This window comes from Phyllobates terribilis, unplaced genomic scaffold, assembly GCF_046119375.1.
Source record: "Phyllobates terribilis strain yellow unplaced genomic scaffold, ASM4611937v1 Scaffold_5__5_contigs__length_657084704, whole genome shotgun sequence".
NCBI lineage: Eukaryota > Metazoa > Chordata > Amphibia > Anura > Dendrobatidae > Phyllobates > Phyllobates terribilis.
The window spans coordinates 651,931,555-651,955,387 of NW_027362765.1; the positions used below are offsets into that span (position 1 = coordinate 651,931,555).

The 23,833-nt window shown below is 44.9% G+C and overlaps 14 non-coding genes and 1 pseudogene across 14 annotated transcripts; all 15 read right to left on the reverse strand.

The window, feature by feature from the left end:
• Positions 1 to 5,305: 5,305 nt before the first annotated feature.
• Positions 5,306 to 5,496, reverse strand: LOC141274539 (U2 spliceosomal RNA). The gene has a single exon (XR_012322812.1). It is a non-coding gene; the product is annotated as a U2 spliceosomal RNA (small nuclear RNA).
• Positions 5,497 to 6,570: 1,074 nt separating this feature from the next.
• Positions 6,571 to 6,761, reverse strand: LOC141150124 (U2 spliceosomal RNA). The gene has a single exon (XR_012246394.1). It is a non-coding gene; the product is annotated as a U2 spliceosomal RNA (small nuclear RNA).
• A 1,115-nt stretch (positions 6,762 to 7,876) lies between these two features.
• On the reverse strand, positions 7,877 to 8,067 carry LOC141274540 (U2 spliceosomal RNA). Its single transcript, XR_012322813.1, has one exon. It is a non-coding gene; the product is annotated as a U2 spliceosomal RNA (small nuclear RNA).
• A 1,115-nt stretch (positions 8,068 to 9,182) lies between these two features.
• LOC141274542 (U2 spliceosomal RNA) lies at positions 9,183 to 9,373 on the reverse strand. Its single transcript, XR_012322814.1, has one exon. It is a non-coding gene; the product is annotated as a U2 spliceosomal RNA (small nuclear RNA).
• Positions 9,374 to 10,488: 1,115 nt separating this feature from the next.
• LOC141274543 (U2 spliceosomal RNA) lies at positions 10,489 to 10,679 on the reverse strand. The gene has a single exon (XR_012322815.1). It is a non-coding gene; the product is annotated as a U2 spliceosomal RNA (small nuclear RNA).
• Positions 10,680 to 11,794: 1,115 nt separating this feature from the next.
• Positions 11,795 to 11,985, reverse strand: LOC141274544 (U2 spliceosomal RNA). The gene has a single exon (XR_012322816.1). It is a non-coding gene; the product is annotated as a U2 spliceosomal RNA (small nuclear RNA).
• Positions 11,986 to 13,100: 1,115 nt separating this feature from the next.
• LOC141274545 (U2 spliceosomal RNA) lies at positions 13,101 to 13,291 on the reverse strand. The gene has a single exon (XR_012322817.1). It is a non-coding gene; the product is annotated as a U2 spliceosomal RNA (small nuclear RNA).
• Positions 13,292 to 14,406: 1,115 nt separating this feature from the next.
• On the reverse strand, positions 14,407 to 14,597 carry LOC141274546 (U2 spliceosomal RNA). Its single transcript, XR_012322818.1, has one exon. It is a non-coding gene; the product is annotated as a U2 spliceosomal RNA (small nuclear RNA).
• Positions 14,598 to 15,712: 1,115 nt separating this feature from the next.
• LOC141274547 (U2 spliceosomal RNA) lies at positions 15,713 to 15,903 on the reverse strand. The gene has a single exon (XR_012322819.1). It is a non-coding gene; the product is annotated as a U2 spliceosomal RNA (small nuclear RNA).
• Positions 15,904 to 17,018: 1,115 nt separating this feature from the next.
• On the reverse strand, positions 17,019 to 17,209 carry LOC141274548 (U2 spliceosomal RNA). Its single transcript, XR_012322820.1, has one exon. It is a non-coding gene; the product is annotated as a U2 spliceosomal RNA (small nuclear RNA).
• Positions 17,210 to 18,324: 1,115 nt separating this feature from the next.
• Positions 18,325 to 18,509, reverse strand: LOC141150691 (U2 spliceosomal RNA). Its single transcript, XR_012246825.1, has one exon. It is a non-coding gene; the product is annotated as a U2 spliceosomal RNA (small nuclear RNA).
• Positions 18,510 to 19,303: 794 nt separating this feature from the next.
• On the reverse strand, positions 19,304 to 19,395 carry LOC141151240 (U2 spliceosomal RNA; annotated as a pseudogene).
• A 1,115-nt stretch (positions 19,396 to 20,510) lies between these two features.
• Positions 20,511 to 20,701, reverse strand: LOC141149824 (U2 spliceosomal RNA). Its single transcript, XR_012246108.1, has one exon. It is a non-coding gene; the product is annotated as a U2 spliceosomal RNA (small nuclear RNA).
• Positions 20,702 to 21,816: 1,115 nt separating this feature from the next.
• On the reverse strand, positions 21,817 to 22,007 carry LOC141274549 (U2 spliceosomal RNA). The gene has a single exon (XR_012322821.1). It is a non-coding gene; the product is annotated as a U2 spliceosomal RNA (small nuclear RNA).
• A 1,115-nt stretch (positions 22,008 to 23,122) lies between these two features.
• Positions 23,123 to 23,313, reverse strand: LOC141274551 (U2 spliceosomal RNA). Its single transcript, XR_012322823.1, has one exon. It is a non-coding gene; the product is annotated as a U2 spliceosomal RNA (small nuclear RNA).
• Positions 23,314 to 23,833: the final 520 nt, after the last annotated feature.

Here is a 23,833-nt window from a genome sequence, read left to right on the forward strand (position 1 = left end):
CACAAACGAAACTGGTTTTCTTAAATCCTTCTCACACCAGCTCCATTTCTGGAAAAGCCGTCCTGCTAAATATTTGCACATGTCCGCAGTCCTGTTATTGCACTGGGATAATTTATAAATGTTCAAAAAATAATGCATTCTTAAAAATAAGTCAATGTTAGGAAAATCACAACCCCCATTTTCCACAGAACACATAACCATTCCTCTTCTTAGTTTCTCCATTTTGGATCCCCAAAAAAACACAAACAGTTTCCTTGTCACTCTCTTTGTCCAAAGCACAGCAGGTGGGAAAATCAAAGCAGTGTACAGCAGAAGCGGGAGAATCACAGACTTGATTACCAGCACTTTCCCTCTCAGCGACAGGTTCCTTAGTTTCCAAAAGTTCAACTTCTGATCCATTTTGTCTTCTAGAATCTTCAGGCTGCTTTTCCCTTTCAGTTCCTTCTCAAAGATGACACCAAGAACCTCAATTTCCTCCCTACTCTCCACTCCTGCCACGTTAACCTCAACCTGCCTCCCAAAGTTACAAAGCTGGCACTTTCCCCAATTCACCGCCATACCAGCCACACAACAAAAAATCCTTACGTGCAAATTCACTCTATTGAGATCCGCCTGTGAACCACAAGTAAAAACAATATCATCCATATAACTTAAAGACTTGACTGGACCCCCGGATCCCCCAGGAATAAAAACACCAGCCACACACTTGTCAACTTGCACACTTTTTAAAAGGGCCTCCACCACACAGATAAAAAGAATTGGTGACAGGGGACAACCCTGCCTAACTCCCGATAAAATATTAAAACTGGAACTCACATGCCCATTAACTAAAATCTGGCTACTGACCCCACAATAAAAACTCTTAATGACCATCAATAATTTATCCGGAACACCAAGGTGACTTAAAGCAGAGAACAAAAATCTATGTGATATTTTATCAAAGGCTTTCTCCAGGTCCACCGACTGTAACAAAAGAGCATTCTTATTCAAATTAGCCTGATAAATTAAGTCTCTTAGAAGCAGCAAATTATCTGAAATTTTCCTACCAGGCACTGCACATGCCTGATACTCCCCCACCATATCACCTATCACATCTGCCAGTCTACCAGCCACAATTTTAGAAATAATTTTGTAATCACTGTTTAACAATGTTATGGGCCTCCAATTTTTAATATCCCTCATGTCCCCTTTCTTATGAATCAGCGTAACAATCCCCCTACGCATAGAAACCGATAAAATCCCATGAGTAAAACCATATTGCACCACCCGGGAAAACTCCACACCTATAATATCCCAAAATCTAACATAAAATTCAGCAGGAAGACCATCACAGCCTGGCGTCTTGCCTTTCGCCAAGCCATCCACTGCCCGTCTAATTTCATCTTTCCCAACCTCCTCACTTAAAAACCCAATTTTCTCCTCAGGAATATTATTAGTTAATACTTTGCAATAATCATTAATTTCCGCATCACTGGCTCTACTATCGTTAGAGAAGAGTGTTTCATAAAAGGAAAGAATACTGCCAATCATCTCATCCCCAGATACCTCCCCTGCAGGAGAAAAAACAGACTTAAAAACCCCTTTAGGTTTAAAACATTTTTTAAAAAAGTATCTCGAACATTGCTCATTTTCCTCCATGTGCTTTATTTTTGCCTTAAACATAATAGTCTTCCCTTTTTCAATAAGTATCTTCTTCAGTTCGTCCTTCAAATCTGCAATCTCTTTATCCACCTCCATCCCCGCTCTCTTAAACTTATGGAGTACTTCCAATTTTGAAATAACAGCAGCATCATGATCCCTTTTGGCTTTCGCTCTCCTAAAACACACCCCTTTAAAATAACATGCAAATTTCTCCTTAGCCCAGTCCCACCACTCTAGCAAATCTTTAAAAAGGTGCTGTTCAGACACACAAGACAAAAACACTTTATTAAAACCAACCTTAACACTCTCCTCTTCCAGCAGGCTTACGTTCAGCTTCCAGAGTCCCTTTCCAAAAGCCAGGGACTCAGCTATACACAGATCTACCACTATCATCTTGTGGTCAGAAAAAGTCGTCATCACGTGGTTGCACTTGGCCACCTTAATCCCTTCAGACATAAAAACATAGTCAATTCGGGAAACACTACGTCCACTATCTGATATGTATGTGAACTTATCACTTGGCCCAACCATCAGACCAGCATCCGTGTAGCGTAAATCCTGCACAATCTGATTTAAAATATTAGACGTAACATCAGTCCTACCTTCCGTAGAGCTCTTACGATCTTTTGCGGATCTGACACAATTAAAATCTCCAGCCACTATAGTGAAGTCTCTGCCTGGTAAAAACAACTTTAGAGACTCCAAAAACCCAACTCTTGCTTGTTTATCAGCAGGGGCATAAACATTAAAAACCCGTACCCGCTGACCTAAAAAATCCACTAATAAAAACAAACATCTCCCAGGTATGATTACTTTAAACTCTAAAACCTTTAGACTGGAATTACACAGTAAAATGCCCACCCCTTCATTCCTGTTTTCTGAGCATGGGGACCAAAAAGATTGCCCCTTATTCCACTCACTCTCATGCGGAGCAGATTTAATTACACATTCCTGCAGACAGACAATATCTGCATTCACACTCTCAATGTACTCCAGTATCCCTGCTCTCCTACAAGCAGAACCAATCCCTCGTACATTCAGAGAAGCAACACACAACGCCATCATAACAACAGGAAAAAATCTCCACCATACCCGATCCATCATGAACCAGGAGAAGACCCACTCCTGCCACCCACTTTTCTACGTATATCAGGCGACTCAGAACTCGAGTCCCTGTTAGAATAACCTGGTCTTAGGGAGACTGGATCTTCCTGCCCCCCAGACCAACACCCCTCCACCTTACTTCTTTTAATCACGGAGGCATAACTCTCCTCCTTGCCATCATCTTCCTCCTCATTTTCACTCCAATCACTGTTAACCCTATCACGCTGCTGAGGGGTTATAGTTCCATCCGAATCAGAATCCTCCTCCTCCAAAACCTCCATTTCCTCACCCCCATCTCTTCCCAAAACAGGATTCACTGACTCCGCCATATTAGACAAATCCATCCCATCACCCGGGCCATGCACATCAGCTACTTTGTTTATTACTTCCAGCCCCTCCCTCAAACCAACTTTCTTCTGGCTCCGCCCCTTTTCCTCCATCTTGGGCACCGCATGGTCTCTTCCCCTACCACCATCTTGTTTTTGGCTTTCCCCCTCTGAGTCTGAGCCTTCGCCCTCCTCCCCACTTTCCTGCCGAGTCTTCTTCTGCCTCTCTTCAGCGTCCACCTGTGACCTAGGAATCTGAGCCCACAATCTACATTTCCTTGCAAGGTGATCTGCATGTCCACACAAATCACACACCTTATTCATTGGGCAACCACTTGCAACATGCCCAGATTTCCCACAACCTCTACAAACATCACCTTGCACTGGACAATCTTTCTGAACATGTCCAAACTCATGACACTTCCTACAATATTCCATCTGTCCATTATAAAAACAAAATCCCCTTTCTCCTCCGATAGAAAACTGTGCAGGAATGCTCTTGGCACCCCCAATAGCTCTATCATCCGGTCTCAGTTTTACAACATATCTCCTCTTGCCATTTAGATAATTGTATTTGTTCTTCATTCTTCCCAAAAATTTAACCTCACTACAATACCGAGCTAAAAAATTGGAAACAGTCTCATCCGGAACTTTAGGGTTATACATGTGCACAACCACATACTTATATGTCTGCTGGAACAGAGGTTCCAGTGCAATAAACTCTAGGCATTTCAATTCCTTTTCTTCCTTCATTCGTACCAACTCCATGTAGACTCTCTGGCAAATACTCAAAGAAACAAAAGTGATATCATAAATTCCTTGTTTCTGAAAATCCTGCAGTGCCAATACATCCGTTACCTTCAAGCCATTAATGTTCTTCAAGACATCAACGCAAACTTGGTCCAAACCGATTTCTCCTTCATGACCTGCAGCCACCTTCAGACGGACCGAGTCCTCTAATCCACGTGTTTTCTCCACCATTTTTACAGCAGATAAACACAATCGCCGCTCAATCGCACACTAGGGCCCCACAAGGGGGAACCCCAGTCACAACTGCCCTCCAAACAACACCAGCAGCAGAAAACCACCACTGATCTTGCCAAAAGGCCGAGAAGCGATAACCAGAATTGGTTTCAAACTACGGAGCCACCCAAGGATCCTGAAAAGTCCATTTGTGGAGATGAGCTCCTGGACTCCCGTTAAGAAGACATGTTGTCAACCTCTAGATCCCTTACATGCCTGCACTTTTCGGCTTGCTGCTGCTGCAATCCACGCGTTTTAGATCTGCATAACTCCACCTCTTTAAACACAGCACCTTCACCCCCTGCTGTTCCCACCCGCCTCAACACCGTTGGAAGGGAGGAGAACCAATTAAGGCGGGGGGTGGGGTGGAACGAGCAGCTGTCTACCCTTAGCAGGAGGGCTCCTGATTACATACCTCTCCTGCTGCTGCTGCTGCTGGCTGTCCAGCAGCAGACTGAAGGTGGCTGCTGCTGTGCACAGGTATATAAAGGCTCAGAGCCTATTATGACACGCGCAGCCAGCGTTCCATTGCCACATTCCATCTACTGCAGGCAGGATACCTGGCTGGCTGAATGTCGCTGAGAAGCTCACAGAGACCGCCATAAGCAACAGTTTAACAGAATGCCACAGACTAATCAACCAAACTTTTTGGGTTGGGTTCTCTTTTATAGTCTGCAGGCATTAAATGAAAGAAGTCAGTGTTCCAGCAGAAGGAGACAACGTTTCAGAAAAGGCATTGTAGCAAACCAAAAAAGAAATTTTAAGCGCAGCAGAGTAACCAGCGCACATACCTGTTAGCTCAGGTGAGTTTAAAAGGCTGCTGTTGATAACAAGGGCATTTGCTAAATAGATGGTGTGTGTGCAACAATATACTGAAAGGTCAATTATATTGTGCAGCTTATCTCACCACCTGTAGTTATTTAGGTGAAAGCTCCAAAATGCTTGCCTAATATGTCTGTTTATCCAAAAGGAAGTAAAAAGGGAGAGCTAGAAAGATAGCATTGCATCACATTACATGGCAATGCAATGCACAGTTGCTGAAGTTGAACCAAAATGAGCTTGTAATCTGGCTTCTGCAACTTTGAACATGAAAAATCCAATGAGGAGAAGAAAAGCAAAGCCAAAGAGTCCATCCCAAAATCCGACAAACAAGCAAAATGAACAAAAAACATTGAATTCAATTCTTTCTGATTTTAGAAACTGCATTAAAGAAGGGGTGCACCGGTCCTGGAGATACTGCAATACCAGGTCAATGCGTGGAGTGGACAGAGCAAGCTCTTTTTCCATCTCCCTGTTCTAAAAATCCATTTAATATATGGTCCCCAGATAGGGGACGTATCAGATATTAAACTGATAAGAACAGATACTACACTTGATCTTAGCCAAAAGGCCGAGAAGCGATAACCAGAATTGGTTTCAAACTACGGAGCCATACAAGGATCCTGAAAAGTCCATTTGTGGAGATGAGCTCCTGGACTCCCGTTAAGAAGACATGTTGTCAACCTCTAGATCCCTTACATGCCTGCACTTTTCGGCTTGCTGCTGCTGCAATCCACGCGTTTTAGATCTGCATAACTCCACCTCTTTAAACACAGCACCTTCACCCCCTGCTGTTCCCACCCGCCTCAACACCGTTGGAAGGGAGGAGAACCAATTAAGGCGGGGGGTGGGGTGGAACGAGCAGCTGTCTACCCTTAGCAGGAGGGCTCCTGATTACATACCTCTCCTGCTGCTGCTGTGCACAGGTATATAAAGGCTCAGAGCCTATTATGACACGCGCAGCCAGCGTTCCATTGCCACATTCCATCTACTGCAGGCAGGATACCTGGCTGGCTGAATGTCGCTGAGAAGCTCACAGAGACCGCCATAAGCAACAGTTTAACAGAATGCCACAGACTAATCAACCAAACTTTTTGGGTTGGGTTCTCTTTTATAGTCTGCAGGCATTAAATGAAAGAAGTCAGTGTTCCAGCAGAAGGAGACAACGTTTCAGAAAAGGCATTGTAGCAAACCAAAAAAGAAATTTTAAGCGCAGCAGAGTAACCAGCGCACATACCTGTTAGCTCAGGTGAGTTTAAAAGGCTGCTGTTGATAACAAGGGCATTTGCTAAATAGATGGTGTGTGTGCAACAATATACTGAAAGGTCAATTATATTGTGCAGCTTATCTCACCACCTGTAGTTATTTAGGTGAAAGCTCCAAAATGCTTGCCTAATATGTCTGTTTATCCAAAAGGAAGTAAAAAGGGAGAGCTAGAAAGATAGCATTGCATCACATTACATGGCAATGCAGTGCACAGTTGCTGAAGTTGAACCAAAATGAGCTTGTAATCTGGCTTCTGCAACTTTGAACATGAAAAATCCAATGAGGAGAAGAAAAGCAAAGCCAAAGAGTCCATCCCAAAATCCGACAAACAAGCAAAATGAACAAAAAACATTGAATTCAATTCTTTCTGATTTTAGAAACTGCATTAAAGAAGGGGTGCACCGGTCCTGGAGATACTGCAATACCAAGTCAATGCGTGGAGTGGACAGAGCAAGCTCTTTTTCCATCTCCCTGTTCTAAAAATCCATTTAATATATGGTCCCCAGATAGGGGACGTATCAGACATTAAACTGATAAGAGCAGATACTACACTTGATCTTAGCCAAAAGGCCGAGAAGCGATAACCAGAATTGGTTTCAAACTACGGAGCCACCCAAGGATCCTGAAAAGTCCATTTGTGGAGATGAGCTCCTGGACTCCCGTTAAGAAGACATGTTGTCAACCTCTAGATCCCTTACATGCCTGCACTTTTCGGCTTGCTGCTGCTGCAATCCACGCGTTTTAGATCTGCATAACTCCACCTCTTTAAACACAGCACCTTCACCCCCTGCTGTTCCCACCCGCCTCAACACCGTTGGAAGGGAGGAGAACCAATTAAGGCGGGGGGTGGGGTGGAACGAGCAGCTGTCTACCCTTAGCAGGAGGGCTCCTGATTACATACCTCTCCTGCTGCTGCTGCTGCTGGCTGTCCAGCAGCAGACTGAAGGTGGCTGCTGCTGTGCACAGGTATATAAAGGCTCAGAGCCTATTATGACACGCGCAGCCAGCGTTCCATTGCCACATTCCATCTACTGCAGGCAGGATACCTGGCTGGCTGAATGTCGCTGAGAAGCTCACAGAGACCGCCATAAGCAACAGTTTAACAGAATGCCACAGACTAATCAACCAAACTTTTTGGGTTGGGTTCTCTTTTATAGTCTGCAGGCATTAAATGAAAGAAGTCAGTGTTCCAGCAGAAGGAGACAACGTTTCAGAAAAGGCATTGTAGCAAACCAAAAAAGAAATTTTAAGCGCAGCAGAGTAACCAGCGCACATACCTGTTAGCTCAGGTGAGTTTAAAAGGCTGCTGTTGATAACAAGGGCATTTGCTAAATAGATGGTGTGTGTGCAACAATATACTGAAAGGTCAATTATATTGTGCAGCTTATCTCACCACCTGTAGTTATTTAGGTGAAAGCTCCAAAATGCTTGCCTAATATGTCTGTTTATCCAAAAGGAAGTAAAAAGGGAGAGCTAGAAAGATAGCATTGCATCACATTACATGGCAATGCAATGCACAGTTGCTGAAGTTGAACCAAAATGAGCTTGTAATCTGGCTTCTGCAACTTTGAACATGAAAAATCAAATGAGGAGCAGAAAAGCAAAGCCAAAGAGTCCATCCCAAAATCCGACAAACAAGCAAAATGAACAAAAAACATTGAATTCAATTCTTTCTGATTTTAGAAACTGCATTAAAGAAGGGGTGCACCGGTCCTGGAGATACTGCAATACCAGGTCAATGCGTGGAGTGGACAGAGCAAGCTCTTTTTCCATCTCCCTGTTCTAAAAATCCATTTAATATATGGTCCCCAGATAGGGGACGTATCAGATATTAAACTGATAAGAACAGATACTACACTTGATCTTAGCCAAAAGGCCGAGAAGCGATAACCAGAATTGGTTTCAAACTACGGAGCCACCCAAGGATCCTGAAAAGTCCATTTGTGGAGATGAGCTCCTGGACTCCCGTTAAGAAGACATGTTGTCAACCTCTAGATCCCTTACATGCCTGCACTTTTCGGCTTGCTGCTGCTGCAATCCACGCGTTTTAGATCTGCATAACTCCACCTCTTTAAACACAGCACCTTCACCCCCTGCTGTTCCCACCCGCCTCAACACCGTTGGAAGGGAGGAGAACCAATTAAGGCGGGGGGTGGGGTGGAACGAGCAGCTGTCTACCCTTAGCAGGAGGGCTCCTGATTACATACCTCTCCTGCTGCTGCTGCTGCTGGCTGTCCAGCAGCAGACTGAAGGTGGCTGCTGCTGTGCACAGGTATATAAAGGCTCAGAGCCTATTATGACACGCGCAGCCAGCGTTCCATTGCCACATTCCATCTACTGCAGGCAGGATACCTGGCTGGCTGAATGTCGCTGAGAAGCTCACAGAGACCGCCATAAGCAACAGTTTAACAGAATGCCACAGACTAATCAACCAAACTTTTTGGGTTGGGTTCTCTTTTATAGTCTGCAGGCATTAAATGAAAGAAGTCAGTGTTCCAGCAGAAGGAGACAACGTTTCAGAAAAGGCATTGTAGCAAACCAAAAAAGAAATTTTAAGCGCAGCAGAGTAACCAGCGCACATACCTGTTAGCTCAGGTGAGTTTAAAAGGCTGCTGTTGATAACAAGGGCATTTGCTAAATAGATGGTGTGTGTGCAACAATATACTGAAAGGTCAATTATATTGTGCAGCTTATCTCACCACCTGTAGTTATTTAGGTGAAAGCTCCAAAATGCTTGCCTAATATGTCTGTTTATCCAAAAGGAAGTAAAAAGGGAGAGCTAGAAAGATAGCATTGCATCACATTACATGGCAATGCAATGCACAGTTGCTGAAGTTGAACCAAAATGAGCTTGTAATCTGGCTTCTGCAACTTTGAACATGAAAAATCCAATGAGGAGAAGAAAAGCAAAGCCAAAGAGTCCATCCCAAAATCCGACAAACAAGCAAAATGAACAAAAAACATTGAATTCAATTCTTTCTGATTTTAGAAACTGCATTAAAGAAGGGGTGCACCGGTCCTGGAGATACTGCAATACCAGGTCAATGCGTGGAGTGGACAGAGCAAGCTCTTTTTCCATCTCCCTGTTCTAAAAATCCATTTAATATATGGTCCCCAGATAGGGGACGTATCAGATATTAAACTGATAAGAACAGATACTACACTTGATCTTAGCCAAAAGGCCGAGAAGCGATAACCAGAATTGGTTTCAAACTACGGAGCCACCCAAGGATCCTGAAAAGTCCATTTGTGGAGATGAGCTCCTGGACTCCCGTTAAGAAGACATGTTGTCAACCTCTAGATCCCTTACATGCCTGCACTTTTCGGCTTGCTGCTGCTGCAATCCACGCGTTTTAGATCTGCATAACTCCACCTCTTTAAACACAGCACCTTCACCCCCTGCTGTTCCCACCCGCCTCAACACCGTTGGAAGGGAGGAGAACCAATTAAGGCGGGGGGTGGGGTGGAACGAGCAGCTGTCTACCCTTAGCAGGAGGGCTCCTGATTACATACCTCTCCTGCTGCTGCTGCTGCTGGCTGTCCAGCAGCAGACTGAAGGTGGCTGCTGCTGTGCACAGGTATATAAAGGCTCAGAGCCTATTATGACACGCGCAGCCAGCGTTCCATTGCCACATTCCATCTACTGCAGGCAGGATACCTGGCTGGCTGAATGTCGCTGAGAAGCTCACAGAGACCACCATAAGCAACAGTTTAACAGAATGCCACAGACTAATCAACCAAACTTTTTGGGTTGGGTTCTCTTTTATAGTCTGCAGGCATTAAATGAAAGAAGTCAGTGTTCCAGCAGAAGGAGACAACGTTTCAGAAAAGGCATTGTAGCAAACCAAAAAAGAAATTTTAAGCGCAGCAGAGTAACCAGCGCACATACCTGTTAGCTCAGGTGAGTTTAAAAGGCTGCTGTTGATAACAAGGGCATTTGCTAAATAGATGGTGTGTGTGCAACAATATACTGAAAGGTCAATTATATTGTGCAGCTTATCTCACCACCTGTAGTTATTTAGGTGAAAGCTCCAAAATGCTTGCCTAATATGTCTGTTTATCCAAAAGGAAGTAAAAAGGGAGAGCTAGAAAGATAGCATTGCATCACATTACATGGCAATGCAATGCACAGTTGCTGAAGTTGAACCAAAATGAGCTTGTAATCTGGCTTCTGCAACTTTGAACATGAAAAATCCAATGAGGAGAAGAAAAGCAAAGCCAAAGAGTCCATCCCAAAATCCGACAAACAAGCAAAATGAACAAAAAACATTGAATTCAATTCTTTCTGATTTTAGAAACTGCATTAAAGAAGGGGTGCACCGGTCCTGGAGATACTGCAATACCAGGTCAATGCGTGGAGTGGACAGAGCAAGCTCTTTTTCCATCTCCCTGTTCTAAAAATCCATTTAATATATGGTCCCCAGATAGGGGACGTATCAGATATTAAACTGATAAGAACAGATACTACACTTGATCTTAGCCAAAAGGCCGAGAAGCGATAACCAGAATTGGTTTCAAACTACGGAGCCACCCAAGGATCCTGAAAAGTCCATTTGTGGAGATGAGCTCCTGGACTCCCGTTAAGAAGACATGTTGTCAACCTCTAGATCCCTTACATGCCTGCACTTTTCGGCTTGCTGCTGCTGCAATCCACGCGTTTTAGATCTGCGTAACTCCACCTCTTTAAACACAGCACCTTCACCCTCTGCTGTTCCCACCCGCCTCAACACCGTTGGAAGGGAGGAGAACCAATTAAGGCGGGGGGTGGGGTGGAACGAGCAGCTGTCTACCCTTAGCAGGAGGGCTCCTGATTGCATACCTCTCCTGCTGCTGCTGCTGCTGGCTGTCCAGCAGCAGACTGAAGGTGGCTGCTGCTGTGCACAGGTATATAAAGGCTCAGAGCCTATTATGACACGCGCAGCCAGCGTTCCATTGCCACATTCCATCTACTGCAGGCAGGATACCTGGCTGGCTGAATGTCGCTGAGAAGCTCACAGAGACCGCCATAAGCAACAGTTTAACAGAATGCCACAGACTAATCAACCAAACTTTTTGGGTTGGGTTCTCTTTTATAGTCTGCAGGCATTAAATGAAAGAAGTCAGTGTTCCAGCAGAAGGAGACAACGTTTCAGAAAAGGCATTGTAGCAAACCAAAAAAGAAATTTTAAGCGCAGCAGAGTAACCAGCGCACATACCTGTTAGCTCAGGTGAGTTTAAAAGGCTGCTGTTGATAACAAGGGCATTTGCTAAATAGATGGTGTGTGTGCAACAATATACTGAAAGGTCAATTATATTGTGCAGCTTATCTCACCACCTGTAGTTATTTAGGTGAAAGCTCCAAAATGCTTGCCTAATATGTCTGTTTATCCAAAAGGAAGTAAAAAGGGAGAGCTAGAAAGATAGCATTGCATCACATTACATGGCAATGCAATGCACAGTTGCTGAAGTTGAACCAAAATGAGCTTGTAATCTGGCTTCTGCAACTTTGAACATGAAAAATCCAATGAGGAGAAGAAAAGCAAAGCCAAAGAGTCCATCCCAAAATCCGACAAACAAGCAAAATGAACAAAAAACATTGAATTCAATTCTTTCTGATTTTAGAAACTGCATTAAAGAAGGGGTGCACCGGTCCTGGAGATACTGCAATACCAGGTCAATGCGTGGAGTGGACAGAGCAAGCTCTTTTTCCATCTCCCTGTTCTAAAAATCCATTTAATATATGGTCCCCAGATAGGGGACGTATCAGATATTAAACTGATAAGAACAGATACTACACTTGATCTTAGCCAAAAGGCCGAGAAGCGATAACCAGAATTGGTTTCAAACTACGGAGCCACCCAAGGATCCTGAAAAGTCCATTTGTGGAGATGAGCTCCTGGACTCCCGTTAAGAAGACATGTTGTCAACCTCTAGATCCCTTACATGCCTGCACTTTTCGGCTTGCTGCTGCTGCAATCCACGCGTTTTAGATCTGCATAACTCCACCTCTTTAAACACAGCACCTTCACCCCCTGCTGTTCCCACCCGCCTCAACACCGTTGGAAGGGAGGAGAACCAATTAAGGCGGGGGGTGGGGTGGAACGAGCAGCTGTCTACCCTTAGCAGGAGGGCTCCTGATTACATACCTCTCCTGCTGCTGCTGCTGCTGGCTGTCCAGCAGCAGACTGAAGGTGGCTGCTGCTGTGCACAGGTATATAAAGGCTCAGAGCCTATTATGACACGCGCAGCCAGCGTTCCATTGCCACATTCCATCTACTGCAGGCAGGATACCTGGCTGGCTGAATGTCGCTGAGAAGCTCACAGAGACCGCCATAAGCAACAGTTTAACAGAATGCCACAGACTAATCAACCAAACTTTTTGGGTTGGGTTCTCTTTTATAGTCTGCAGGCATTAAATGAAAGAAGTCAGTGTTCCAGCAGAAGGAGACAACGTTTCAGAAAAGGCATTGTAGCAAACCAAAAAAGAAATTTTAAGCGCAGCAGAGTAACCAGCGCACATACCTGTTAGCTCAGGTGAGTTTAAAAGGCTGCTGTTGATAACAAGGGCATTTGCTAAATAGATGGTGTGTGTGCAACAATATACTGAAAGGTCAATTATATTGTGCAGCTTATCTCACCACCTGTAGTTATTTAGGTGAAAGCTCCAAAATGCTTGCCTAATATGTCTGTTTATCCAAAAGGAAGTAAAAAGGGAGAGCTAGAAAGATAGCATTGCATCACATTACATGGCAATGCAATGCACAGTTGCTGAAGTTGAACCAAAATGAGCTTGTAATCTGGCTTCTGCAACTTTGAACATGAAAAATCCAATGAGGAGAAGAAAAGCAAAGCCAAAGAGTCCATCCCAAAATCCGACAAACAAGCAAAATGAACAAAAAACATTGAATTCAATTCTTTCTGATTTTAGAAACTGCATTAAAGAAGGGGTGCACCGGTCCTGGAGATACTGCAATACCAGGTCAATGCGTGGAGTGGACAGAGCAAGCTCTTTTTCCATCTCCCTGTTCTAAAAATCCATTTAATATATGGTCCCCAGATAGGGGACGTATCAGATATTAAACTGATAAGAACAGATACTACACTTGATCTTAGCCAAAAGGCCGAGAAGCGATAACCAGAATTGGTTTCAAACTACGGAGCCACCCAAGGATCCTGAAAAGTCCATTTGTGGAGATGAGCTCCTGGACTCCCGTTAAGAAGACATGTTGTCAACCTCTAGATCCCTTACATGCCTGCACTTTTCGGCTTGCTGCTGCTGCAATCCACGCGTTTTAGATCTGCATAACTCCACCTCTTTAAACACAGCACCTTCACCCCCTGCTGTTCCCACCCGCCTCAACACCGTTGGAAGGGAGGAGAACCAATTAAGGCGGGGGGTGGGGTGGAACGAGCAGCTGTCTACCCTTAGCAGGAGGGCTCCTGATTGCATACCTCTCCTGCTGCTGCTGCTGCTGGCTGTCCAGCAGCAGACTGAAGGTGGCTGCTGCTGTGCACAGGTATATAAAGGCTCAGAGCTTATTATGACACGCGCAGCCAGCGTTCCATTGCCACATTCCATCTACTGCAGGCAGGATACCTGGCTGGCTGAATGTCGCTGAGAAGCTCACAGAGACCGCCATAAGCAACAGTTTAACAGAATGCCACAGACTAATCAACCAAACTTTTTGGTTTGGGTTCTCTTTTATAGTCTGCAGGCATTAAATGAAAGAAGTCAGTGTTCCAGCAGAAGGAGACAACGTTTCAGAAAAGGCATTGTAGCAAACCAAAAAAGAAATTTTAAGTGCAGCAGAGTAACCAGCGCACATACCTGTTAGCTCAGGTGAGTTTAAAAGGCTGCTGTTGATAACAAGGGCATTTGCTAAATAGATGGTGTGTGTGCAACAATATACTGAAAGGTCAATTATATTGTGCAGCTTATCTCACCACCTGTAGTTATTTAGGTGAAAGCTCCAAAATGCTTGCCTAATATGTCTGTTTATCCAAAAGGAAGTAAAAAGGGAGAGCTAGAAAGATAGCATTGCATCACATTACATGGCAATGCAATGCACAGTTGCTGAAGTTGAACCAAAATGAGCTTGTAATCTGGCTTCTGCAACTTTGAACATGAAAAATCCAATGAGGAGAAGAAAAGCAAAGCCAAAGAGTCCATCCCAAAATCCGACAAACAAGCAAAATGAACAAAAAACATTGAATTCAATTCTTTCTGATTTTAGAAACTGCATTAAAGAAGGGGTGCACCGGTCCTGGAGATACTGCAATACCAGGTCAATGCGTGGAGTGGACAGAGCAAGCTCTTTTTCCATCTCCCTGTTCTAAAAATCCATTTAATATATGGTCCCCAGATAGGGGACGTATCAGATATTAAACTGATAAGAACAGATACTACACTTGATCTTAGCCAAAAGGCCGAGAAGCGATAACCAGAATTGGTTTCAAACTACGGAGCCACCCAAGGATCCTGAAAAGTCCATTTGTGGAGATGAGCTCCTGGACTCCCGTTAAGAAGACATGTTGTCAACCTCTAGATCCCTTACATGCCTGCACTTTTCGGCTTGCTGCTGCTGCAATCCACGCGTTTTAGATCTGCATAACTCCACCTCTTTAAACACAGCACCTTCACCCCCTGCTGTTCCCACCCGCCTCAACACCGTTGGAAGGGAGGAGAACCAATTAAGGCGGGGGGTGGGGTGGAACGAGCAGCTGTCTACCCTTAGCAGGAGGGCTCCTGATTACATACCTCTCCTGCTGCTGCTGCTGCTGGCTGTCCAGCAGCAGACTGAAGGTGGCTGCTGCTGTGCACAGGTATATAAAGGCTCAGAGCCTATTATGACACGCGCAGCCAGCGTTCCATTGCCACATTCCATCTACTGCAGGCAGGATACCTGGCTGGCTGAATGTCGCTGAGAAGCTCACAGAGACCGCCATAAGCAACAGTTTAACAGAATGCCACAGACTAATCAACCAAACTTTTTGGGTTGGGTTCTCTTTTATAGTCTGCAGGCATTAAATGAAAGAAGTCAGTGTTCCAGCAGAAGGAGACAACGTTTCAGAAAAGGCATTGTAGCAAACCAAAAAAGAAATTTTAAGCGCAGCAGAGTAACCAGCGCACATACCTGTTAGCTCAGGTGAGTTTAAAAGGCTGCTGTTGATAACAAGGGCATTTGCTAAATAGATGGTGTGTGTGCAACAATATACTGAAAGGTCAATTATATTGTGCAGCTTATCTCACCACCTGTAGTTATTTAGGTGAAAGCTCCAAAATGCTTGCCTAATATGTCTGTTTATCCAAAAGGAAGTAAAAAGGGAGAGCTAGAAAGATAGCATTGCATCACATTACATGGCAATGCAATGCACAGTTGCTGAAGTTGAACCAAAATGAGCTTGTAATCTGGCTTCTGCAACTTTGAACATGAAAAATCCAATGAGGAGAAGAAAAGCAAAGCCAAAGAGTCCATCCCAAAATCCGACAAACAAGCAAAATGAACAAAAAACATTGAATTCAATTCTTTCTGATTTTAGAAACTGCATTAAAGAAGGGGTGCACCGGTCCTGGAGATACTGCAATACCAGGTCAATGCGTGGAGTGGACAGAGCAAGCTCTTTTTCCATCTCCCTGTTCTAAAAATCCATTTAATATATGGTCCCCAGATAGGGGACGTATCAGATATTAAACTGATAAGAACAGATACTACACTTGATCTTAGCCAAAAGGCCGAGAAGCGATAACCAGAATTGGTTTCAAACTACGGAGCCACCCAAGGATCCTGAAAAGTCCATTTGTGGAGATGAGCTCCTGGACTCCCGTTAAGAAGACATGTTGTCAACCTCTAGATCCCTTACATGCCTGCACTTTTCGGCTTGCTGCTGCTGCAATCCACGCGTTTTAGATCTGCATAACTCCACCTCTTTAAACACAGCACCTTCACCCCCTGCTGTTCCCACCCGCCTCAACACCGTTGGAAGGGAGGAGAACCAATTAAGGCGGGGGGTGGGGTGGAACGAGCAGCTGTCTACCCTTAGCAGGAGGGCTCCTGATTACATACCTCTCCTGCTGCTGCTGCTGCTGGCTGTCCAGCAGCAGACTGAAGGTGGCTGCTGCTGTGCACAGGTATATAAAGGCTCAGAGCCTATTATGACACGCGCAGCCAGCGTTCCATTGCCACATTCCATCTACTGCAGGCAGGATACCTGGCTGGCTGAATGTCGCTGAGAAGCTCACAGAGACCGCCATAAGCAACAGTTTAACAGAATGCCACAGACTAATCAACCAAACTTTTTGGGTTGGGTTCTCTTTTATAGTCTGCAGGCATTAAATGAAAGAAGTCAGTGTTCCAGCAGAAGGAGACAACGTTTCAGAAAAGGCATTGTAGCAAACCAAAAAAGAAATTTTAAGCGCAGCAGAGTAACCAGCGCACATACCTGTTAGCTCAGGTGAGTTTAAAAGGCTGCTGTTGATAACAAGGGCATTTGCTAAATAGATGGTGTGTGTGCAACAATATACTGAAAGGTCAATTATATTGTGCAGCTTATCTCACCACCTGTAGTTATTTAGGTGAAAGCTCCAAAATGCTTGCCTAATATGTCTGTTTATCCAAAAGGAAGTAAAAAGGGAGAGCTAGAAAGATAGCATTGCATCACATTACATGGCAATGCAATGCACAGTTGCTGAAGTTGAACCAAAATGAGCTTGTAATCTGGCTTCTGCAACTTTGAACATGAAAAATCCAATGAGGAGAAGAAAAGCAAAGCCAAAGAGTCCATCCCAAAATCCGACAAACAAGCAAAATGAACAAAAAACATTGAATTCAATTCTTTCTGATTTTAGAAACTGCATTAAAGAAGGGGTGCACCGGTCCTGGAGATACTGCAATACCAGGTCAATGCGTGGAGTGGACAGAGCAAGCTCTTTTTCCATCTCCCTGTTCTAAAAATCCATTTAATATATGGTCCCCAGATAGGGGACGTATCAGATATTAAACTGATAAGAACAGATACTACACTTGATCTTAGCCAAAAGGCCGAGAAGCGATAACCAGAATTGGTTTCAAACTACGGAGCCACCCAAGGATCCTGAAAAGTCCATTTGTGGAGATGAGCTCCTGGACTCCCGTTAAGAAGACATGTTGTCAACCTCTAGATCCCTTACATGCCTGCACTTTTCGGCTTGCTGCTGCTGCAATCCACGCGTTTTAGATCTGCATAACTCCACCTCTTTAAACACAGCACCTTCACCCCCTGCTGTTCCCACCCGCCTCAACACCGTTGGAAGGGAGGAGAACCAATTAAGGCGGGGGGTGGGGTGGAACGAGCAGCTGTCTACCCTTAGCAGGAGGGCTCCTGATTACATACCTCTCCTGCTGCTGCTGCTGCTGGCTGTCCAGCAGCAGACTGAAGGTGGCTGCTGCTGTGCACAGGTATATAAAGGCTCAGAGCCTATTATGACACGCGCAGCCAGCGTTCCATTGCCACATTCCATCTACTGCAGGCAGGATACCTGGCTGGCTGAATGTCGCTGAGAAGCTCACAGAGACCGCCATAAGCAACAGTTTAACAGAATGCCACAGACTAATCAACCAAACTTTTTGGGTTGGGTTCCCTTTTATAGTCTGCAGGCATTAAATGAAAGAAGTCAGTGTTCCAGCAGAAGGAGACAACGTTTCAGAAAAGGCATTGTAGCAAACCAAAAAAGAAATTTTAAGCGCAGCAGAGTAACCAGCGCACATACCTGTTAGCTCAGGTGAGTTTAAAAGGCTGCTGTTGATAACAAGGGCATTTGCTAAATAGATGGTGTGTGTGCAACAATATACTGAAAGGTCAATTATATTGTGCAGCTTATCTCACCACCTGTAGTTATTTAGGTGAAAGCTCCAAAATGCTTGCCTAATATGTCTGTTTATCCAAAAGGAAGTAAAAAGGGAGAGCTAGAAAGATAGCATTGCATCACATTACATGGCAATGCAATGCACAGTTGCTGAAGTTGAACCAAAATGAGCTTGTAATCTGGCTTCTGCAACTTTGAACATGAAAAATCCAATGAGGAGAAGAAAAGCAAAGCCAAAGAGTCCATCCCAAAATCCGACAAACAAGCAAAATGAACAAAAAACATTGAATTCAATTCTTTCTGATTTTAGAAACTGCATTAAAGAAGGGGTGCACCGGTCCTGGAGATACTGCAATACCAGGTCAATGCGTGGAGTGGACAGAGCAAGCTCTTTTTCCATCTCCCTGTTCTAAAAATCCATTTAATATATGGTCCCCAGATAGGGGACGTATCAGATATTAAACTGATAAGAACAGATTTTTTTTTTTTTTTTTTTTTGAAAGCCCGAATTCGTGTACAAAACCCGAGTGCGCTTAAAAAAGTGACAAGTGCCACAAAAAAAGTGCACTAGGATGCTGGTCTTCTTGAAACCCTCTCCAAAAGGAGAAGGGTCCCCCAAACCATTCCCCGTCCCTCCGAGCCAAAAGGCCACAGCGAGGAACAGGGACAAAAAGCCACCTCCAGCCGAAGCCAGAGGCGACCCAATCTTACCCCCAGCACCTGCCCGAGTTCTCACCCGAGCAAGGCACTGGGAGCCAAAGACTGTGCTCCCCTCCCGGAAGAGGGGAGCCAACAACGCTCTCCTCCCGAAAGAGGAGAGCCAGGGGGGTTTAGGGGGGAGCGGAACCTGATGGCCACACACTCCCCCCCTAGACCTGCCAAGAGAGGAACCCGTAAGGGAACCGCATCCCGACAAAATCCTAGTAGGACGTGACACACGTGAATAAGTGGACACACAGTGACAAAGAAATTAAATAAATAGTGAAGGTTTCACAGTATAATACTGCCCGGACCTTCGACCGGGAATTGAAAAATTCCCCATCCTAAGGCCAGAAGGCCCGGAATAAGGGTGTGTGCGAAGAAAGAAAATTTGAAGTGCTTGTGCAAATGTGCCATAAACTCAAGTGGGGTTCCCAATCCCAGTGAGTTAAGGCACCCCAGGGTCACCACTCCTGGGGCACTTCACACTTCGGGCTTTCGATCTTCCCCGGCCCAATGGCGTCGATCCTGGGGGGCCATGCTTTCCACCAGATGACTATATTAGCCACCTGGCGTACTAACAAGCGCCTAAACCCCAGTGTGCATAATGTATCAATCTACTAGGGCGGCCAACATCCAAAACCGCCTTTTCGAAAGATACTACACTTGATCTTAGCCAAAAGGCCGAGAAGCGATAACCAGAATTGGTTTCAAACTACGGAGCCACCCAAGGATCCTGAAAAGTCCATTTGTGGAGATGAGCTCCTGGACTCCCGTTAAGAAGACATGTTGTCAACCTCTAGATCCCTTACATGCCTGCACTTTTCGGCTTGCTGCTGCTGCAATCCACGCGTTTTAGATCTGCATAACTCCACCTCTTTAAACACAGCACCTTCACCCCCTGCTGTTCCCACCCGCCTCAACACTGTTGGAAGGGAGGAGAACCAATTAAGGCGGGGGGTGGGGTGGAACGAGCAGCTGTCTACCCTTAGCAGGAGGGCTCCTGATTACATACCTCTCCTGCTGCTGCTGCTGCTGGCTGTCCAGCAGCAGACTGAAGGTGGCTGCTGCTGTGCACAGGTATATAAAGGCTCAGAGCCTATTATGACACGCGCAGCCAGCGTTCCATTGCCACATTCCATCTACTGCAGGCAGGATACCTGGCTGGCTGAATGTCGCTGAGAAGCTCACAGAGACCGCCATAAGCAACAGTTTAACAGAATGCCACAGACTAATCAACCAAACTTTTTGGGTTGGGTTCTCTTTTATAGTCTGCAGGCATTAAATGAAAGAAGTCAGTGTTCCAGCAGAAGGAGACAACGTTTCAGAAAAGGCATTGTAGCAAACCAAAAAAGAAATTTTAAGCGCAGCAGAGTAACCAGCGCACATACCTGTTAGCTCAGGTGAGTTTAAAAGGCTGCTGTTGATAACAAGGGCATTTGCTAAATAGATGGTGTGTGTGCAACAATATACTGAAAGGTCAATTATATTGTGCAGCTTATCTCACCACCTGTAGTTATTTAGGTGAAAGCTCCAAAATGCTTGCCTAATATGTCTGTTTATCCAAAAGGAAGTAAAAAGGGAGAGCTAGAAAGATAGCATTGCATCACATTACATGGCAATGCAATGCACAGTTGCTGAAGTTGAACCAAAATGAGCTTGTAATCTGGCTTCTGTAACTTTGAACATGAAAAATCCAATGAGGAGAAGAAAAGCAAAGCCAAAGAGTCCATCCCAAAATCCGACAAACAAGCAAAATGAACAAAAAACATTGAATTCAATTCTTTCTGATTTTAGAAACTGCATTAAAGAAGGGGTGCACCGGTCCTGGAGATACTGCAATACCAGGTCAATGCGTGGAGTGGACAGCGCAAGCTCTTTTTCCATCTCCCTGTTCTAAAAATCCATTTAATATATGGTCCCCAGATAGGGGACGTATCAGATATTAAACTGATAAGAACAGATACTACACTTGATCTTAGCCAAAAGGCCGAGAAGCGATAACCAGAATTGGTTTCAAACTACGGAGCCACCCAAGGATCCTGAAAAGTCCATTTGTGGAGATGAGCTCCTGGACTCCCGTTAAGAAGACATGTTGTCAACCTCTAGATCCCTTACATGCCTGCACTTTTCGGCTTGCTGCTGCTGCAATCCACGCGTTTTAGATCTGCATAACTCCACCTCTTTAAACACAGCACCTTCACCCCCTGCTGTTCCCACCCGCCTCAACACCGTTGGAAGGGAGGAGAACCAATTAAGGCGGGGGGTGGGGTGGAACGAGCAGCTGTCTACCCTTAGCAGGAGGGCTCCTGATTACATACCTCTCCTGCTGCTGCTGCTGCTGGCTGTCCAGCAGCAGACTGAAGGTGGCTGCTGCTGTGCACAGGTATATAAAGGCTCAGAGCATATTATGACACGCGCAGCCAGCGTTCCATTGCCACATTCCATCTACTGCAGGCAGGATACCTGGCTGGCTGAATGTCGCTGAGAAGCTCACAGAGACCGCCATAAGCAACAGTTTAACAGAATGCCACAGACTAATCAACCAAACTTTTTGGGTTGGGTTCTCTTTTATAGTCTGCAGGCATTAAATGAAAGAAGTCAGTGTTCCAGCAGAAGGAGACAACGTTTCAGAAAAGGCATTGTAGCAAACCAAAAAAGAAATTTTAAGTGCAGCAGAGTAACCAGCGCACATACCTGTTAGCTCAGGTGAGTTTAAAAGGCTGCTGTTGATAACAAGGGCATTTGCTAAATAGATGGTGTGTGTGCAACAATATACTGAAAGGTCAATTATATTGTGCAGCTTATCTCACCACCTGTAGTTATTTAGGTGAAAGCTCCAAAATGCTTGCCTAATATGTCTGTTTATCCAAAAGGAAGTAAAAAGGGAGAGCTAGAAAGATAGCATTGCATCACATTACATGGCAATGCAATGCACAGTTGCTGAAGTTGAACCAAAATGAGCTTGTAATCTGGCTTCTGCAACTTTGAACATGAAAAATCCAATGAGGAGAAGAAAAGCAAAGCCAAAGAGTCCATCCCAAAATCCGACAAACAAGCAAAATGAACAAAAAACATTGAATTCAATTCTTTCTGATTTTAGAAACTGCATTAAAGAAGGGGTGCACCGGTCCTGGAGATACTGCAATACCAGGTCAATGCGTGGAGTGGACAGAGCAAGCTCTTTTTCCATCTCCCTGTTCTAAAAATCCATTTAATATATGGTCCCCAGATAGGGGACGTATCAGATATTAAACTGATAAGAACAGATACTACACTTGATCTTAGCCAAAAGGCCGAGAAGCGATAACCAGAATTGGTTTCAAACTACGGAGCCACCCAAGGATCCTGAAAAGTCCATTTGTGGAGATGAGCTCCTGGACTCCCGTTAAGAAGACATGTTGTCAACCTCTAGATCCCTTACATGCCTGCACTTTTCGGCTTGCTGCTGCTGCAATCCACGCGTTTTAGATCTGCATAACTCCACCTCTTTAAACACAGCACCTTCACCCCCTGCTGTTCCCACCCGCCTCAACACCGTTGGAAGGGAGGAGAACCAATTAAGGCGGGGGGTGGGGTGGAACGAGCAGCTGTCTACCCTTAGCAGGAGGGCTCCTGATTACATACCTCTCCTGCTGCTGCTGCTGCTGGCTGTCCAGCAGCAGACTGAAGGTGGCTGCTGCTGTGCACAGGTATATAAAGGCTCAGAGCCTATTATGACACGCGCAGCCAGCGTTCCATTGCCACATTCCATCTACTGCAGGCAGGATACCTGGCTGGCTGAATGTCGCTGAGAAGCTCACAGAGACCGCCATAAGCAACAGTTTAACAGAATGCCACAGACTAATCAACCAAACTTTTTGGGTTGGGTTCTCTTTTATAGTCTGCAGGCATTAAATGAAAGAAGTCAGTGTTCCAGCAGAAGGAGACAACGTTTCAGAAAAGGCATTGTAGCAAACCAAAAAAGAAATTTTAAGCGCAGCAGAGTAACCAGCGCACATACCTGTTAGCTCAGGTGAGTTTAAAAGGCTGCTGTTGATAACAAGGGCATTTGCTAAATAGATGGTGTGTGTGCAACAATATACTGAAAGGTCAATTATATTGTGCAGCTTATCTCACCACCTGTAGTTATTTAGGTGAAAGCTCCAAAATGCTTGCCTAATATGTCTGTTTATCCAAAAGGAAGTAAAAAGGGAGAGCTAGAAAGATAGCATTGCATCACATTACATGGCAATGCAATGCACAGTTGCTGAAGTTGAACCAAAATGAGCTTGTAATCTGGCTTCTGCAACTTTGAACATGAAAAATCCAATGAGGAGAAGAAAAGCAAAGCCAAAGAGTCCATCCCAAAATCCGACAAACAAGCAAAATGAACAAAAAACATTGAATTCAATTCTTTCTGATTTTAGAAACTGCATTAAAGAAGGGGTGCACCGGTCCTGGAGATACTGCAATACCAGGTCAATGCGTGGAGTGGACAGAGCAAGCTCTTTTTCCATCTCCCTGTTCTAAAAATCCATTTAATATATGGTCCCCAGATAGGGGACGTATCAGATATTAAACTGATAAGAACAGATACTACACTTGATCTTAGCCAAAAGGCCGAGAAGCGATAACCAGAATTGGTTTCAAACTACGGAGCCACCCAAGGATCCTGAAAAGTCCATTTGTGGAGATGAGCTCCTGGACTCCCGTTAAGAAGACATGTTGTCAACCTCTAGATCCCTTACATGCCTGCACTTTTCGGCTTGCTGCTGCTGCAATCCACGCGTTTTAGATCTGCATAACTCCACCTCTTTAAACACAGCACCTTCACCCCCTGCTGTTCCCACCCGCCTCAACACCGTTGGAAGGGAGGAGAACCAATTAAGGCGGGGGGTGGGGTGGAACGAGCAGCTGTCTACCCTTAGCAGGAGGGCTCCTGATTACATACCTCTCCTGCTGCTGCTGCTGCTGGCTGTCCAGCAGCAGACTGAAGGTGGCTGCTGCTGTGCACAGGTATATAAAGGCTCAGAGCATATTATGACACGCGCAGCCAGCGTTCCATTGCCACATTCCATCTACTGCAGGCAGGATACCTGGCTGGCTGAATGTCGCTGAGAAGCTCACAGAGACCGCCATAAGCAACAGTTTA